The following is a 3804-nucleotide window of genomic DNA, read 5'->3' as shown; positions in this document are numbered from 1 at the left end:
TAACATCGAAATTCAATTTACATCATCTAAGAAAAAATGTTGAGCTAACATGTAAACCGACAGGCATCGGGAAGCCTCATCTTCATAACTGCTTTTACGTTCGACGATGACATAATGACATTATATCAGTGATATAGTAATTGAGAATAGTACTAGAATAGATAATAATGATGGTGATGATGAGAACAGTAGCATTTATGGTACTAATAGTAACAATTATAGCAGTTAAAGTAGTGGCAGTAATCATAATAATAATAATAACAAGTATCAATAGTAGTAGTAATAATAATACTAAGAACGATAATCGAAGTAATAATCAGTAATAAAGAAAATGATTCTTAATTAATTAATTAATTAATAAAAAAAATGCTTCCCGAAAAGGCCAAGCTCCTCAGGGTCCTTCTCCCTCGACGCTCCCTTCAGATGCGGTTCCTCGCCCTCGTCCTCCTCCTGGCTCTCGCCGTCGCCTTCGTCGGCGCCAAGTCCTTGGCCTGCTGTGGCGGCGGAGGTCACCACGGCGGTCACGGAGGAGGCAACGGAGGTCACCATGGAGGTCATGGCGGTGGAGGCTTCGGCGGAGGCTTCGGAGGCGGTGGAGGACTGGGAGGTGAGTACTCCGAGGGAGATGGCGTGTGGAAGACTCCTTGAACTCCTGCTTCATCCGGCGGAAGCACTCCCTCCTTTCTCCTCCTCATAGCGGTTCCTCTGGCGCTGGCCTGCAGCCTTCTTCTCTGGCTTGCATTTGCAATAGTTTTGCAATCATCGGCATTGGTTATGATTGACATGTATGGAGTGGAATTTCCTTCTACGTGTTAGTTTACCTGATTTACACACACACACACACACACACACACACACACACACACACACACACACACACACACACACACACATATATATATATATATATATATATATATATATATATATATATATATATATGTACATATATACATACATACACACACACACACACACACACACACACACACACACACACATATATATATATATATATATATATATATATATATATATATATATATATATATATATATATATATATATATATATATATATATATACAAGGCCAGCCCAGCGTGCTGGGCTGGCCTTGAATGCGGCGAGGGGGCAGCGGGGCCCCCTCGGGGCCGGAGCCGACCGGCGAGCGTGGGGGGCGGGGGCAAGAGGCGGTGCAGCGGGGTTGGCGGTTGGGGGCCCGTTGCTCCCCGACCTCCACCCGCGAGAAAGTGAGGCATTTACCGGGGCGTGGGTGGTGGGGCGTGCGGAGGGCGTCCTCTCCCTTGGCGTGGCGCAGGAGGGGCCCCTGTTTGCGGTCGTGTTGGCTGAGGGACCGCGCCCACAACTGTAGGGGGACACCCATGGCCCTCCCTCACCGTTGCGGCGCTCTCCCTGCTCCTTTCCCCTTCTGTCCCTTGCTGCTCTGCTCTTTTCTCCCTGTTCTTACGTCCGGGGGTGTGTGGTGTCTTTTGGGGGTTTGGGCGCCGTCCTGTGCTCTTGGTAAGCTTGGGCGTCGGTCCCTTCCCCGAATTTCCCTCCACCCTGAACCTGGCACAGCAAAGGTCGCGGGCTCGCGCCACGATGCCGACCGGGGGCCGCCGGGGTAACCAGTCCCCGTGCCACCCCCGCCAGTGTCGGCTGTGGTCCTGCCCTTCACACAGGCGACCGCCCCTCTCTTGACGTTCGGAATGGTTTCCGAGTGCCGCCCCCCTTTTGCGGCCTTCCCCTCGCGACGGCTGAGCCCCCTGCGGTTCTTCTCCCCTCGGCCACGTTTCGCCGGTAGCGCGGAGTTAGATCCCGGGTGTGCACACCCTTGCGGCGAGAAAGGAAGAAACCCCCGGCAATCCCACGCCCCTCCTCCTGCGGAGCCCACGGGTGAGGCAGGTTGAAAAGGAGACTGGGCCAGCGAGAGTACCTCCCCTCCCCCTTGCCACGGGCTTGGCTCGCTCGCCTCCTGCCGGCTCCCGTTTGTTTGCTTGCTTGCTTGCCTCCGGAGCCGAGCCTTGCAGCGCGAGTTGCGGCCAGGGCCCCATTGCGTGTGGTGTTCTTTAGGGGTGTTGGAGTTGTATGTAGTTTTGTCTGCGGCCCGTTGCTGCGACGGAGAGTGGAGGAAAGAGGAGGAGAAGGCGGAGAGGCGGTGAGCAAAGGCGTGGTGGCCTTCAGCCTTGCACAGCTCAAGGGTGCGGAGCGGGATTGCCGGAAGCAGGCGTGTGTGTGGGTGAGCAGCCTTGACAGCTGTGAGCCTGTGCCCCACTGCCTTGGCAGCCCGCCTGTCCCGGCTGGCCTGCCTGCGCCGCGCCCCTCTCCCCCCCTCTGTCCTCCCCGTCGCTGCACGACCACGATGGCGATAGAGAGAAAAAGGGCTCGCGCCCGGGAGGGAGCTCGCCGCGGCCGTTGTTCTGGTCCGGCGACGCTGTCGTCTCCCTCCCCTGTGTGCGGCGCACCCTGAGTCGAGAGAGAAACGACCCCCAACAACCAGCCATCGAAAAAAGTGCGGCCCCCCCCCTTTATTTGAAATGCCCCCCCCTCCTTCGTCCCCATTCCTTCCTGGTGTGGCTTCTGGCCGCAGCAGCGGGGCGAGAGTCGTCGGGCTTTTCCGGGGGGGGTTTTGCCATGTGAAAAGCCAAAGTAACCTTAAACGATGCTGACTAGTGATCCGCCGCAGTTATTCCCATGACCCTGAAAAGGATGATTTTGAAAAATTGCTTAAAACGACATTCATTTTGATATTTCATTGGATCACTTTCTATGAGGTCATCAAATCTTCACTGCAGAGTTTTCATTTTTTTTTTTTTTCCTACAAGATATTTCTACTAGAGGTAAGGCCAACAATATGACTGGATTTGCAGTAATAAAATCTGGTTCTCAATAAAAGATGAAAGTTTCATGGACATAAATGCACACATATAATAGTTATCAAAGAGAGGGCATTTAACGGTAAAGGAAGAATGATATTTCGTTATCTTTACATATATATATATATATATATATATATATATATATATATATATATATATATATATATATATATATATATATATATATATATATATATATTAGACAAAACGGGAGAAACAAAAATCCTAGAGCATCGTAACTATTTATTTATTCTTTTATTTTTATTTATTTATTTATTTTTATTTATTTATTATTATTATTATTATTATATTTTTTTTTTTTTACCAATTCCACGTTTCATAATTGATAATGGTTGATGATAAGTCAGACAATTAGATCAAATGCATCACTTGAAACTCAGTAATAATAGATTTTCATCCAGCCACATTTTCTTCTATATAGGGTCTTCGAAAATAAGTGACTATCGCTTTTTTTTTCTTATAATTTGTATCATATGGCACGGATCCAATCAATGTGATCTTGTATTTTAACGAAAGAAAATAAACTAATGCTTACTGATTCACTATTTCATCGTTTTTCTTATGTGTATACGTACCATATTCTTTTGTGAGGAATCAGATCCGTACCTGACTCAAAAATGATGAAATAGTGAATCAGTAAACTTTAGTTCATTTTCTTCCGTCTAAAATACCCACATTGACTTGATCCGTAGCATATAATACAAATTAAGAAGAAGAAATGCGACAGTCACTTATTTTCGAAGACACTATAGGGAAGAAAATGAGGCTGAATGAAAAATACATTGTTATTGAGTCTCGAAAGACGTATTTGACCTAATATGGGAGATCGCCAACTTCGGGGCAACTTCGGCAGGATTGAACTCGCCTCCGGTTGCCCATTCCGAGCGATCTCCTTGCTTGTTGC

The sequence above is a fragment of the Penaeus vannamei genome, chromosome 28 (genome assembly GCF_042767895.1).
Source record: "Penaeus vannamei isolate JL-2024 chromosome 28, ASM4276789v1, whole genome shotgun sequence".
Taxonomy (NCBI): Eukaryota; Metazoa; Arthropoda; class Malacostraca; order Decapoda; family Penaeidae; genus Penaeus; species Penaeus vannamei.
This window is presented reverse-complemented; position numbering follows the sequence as displayed.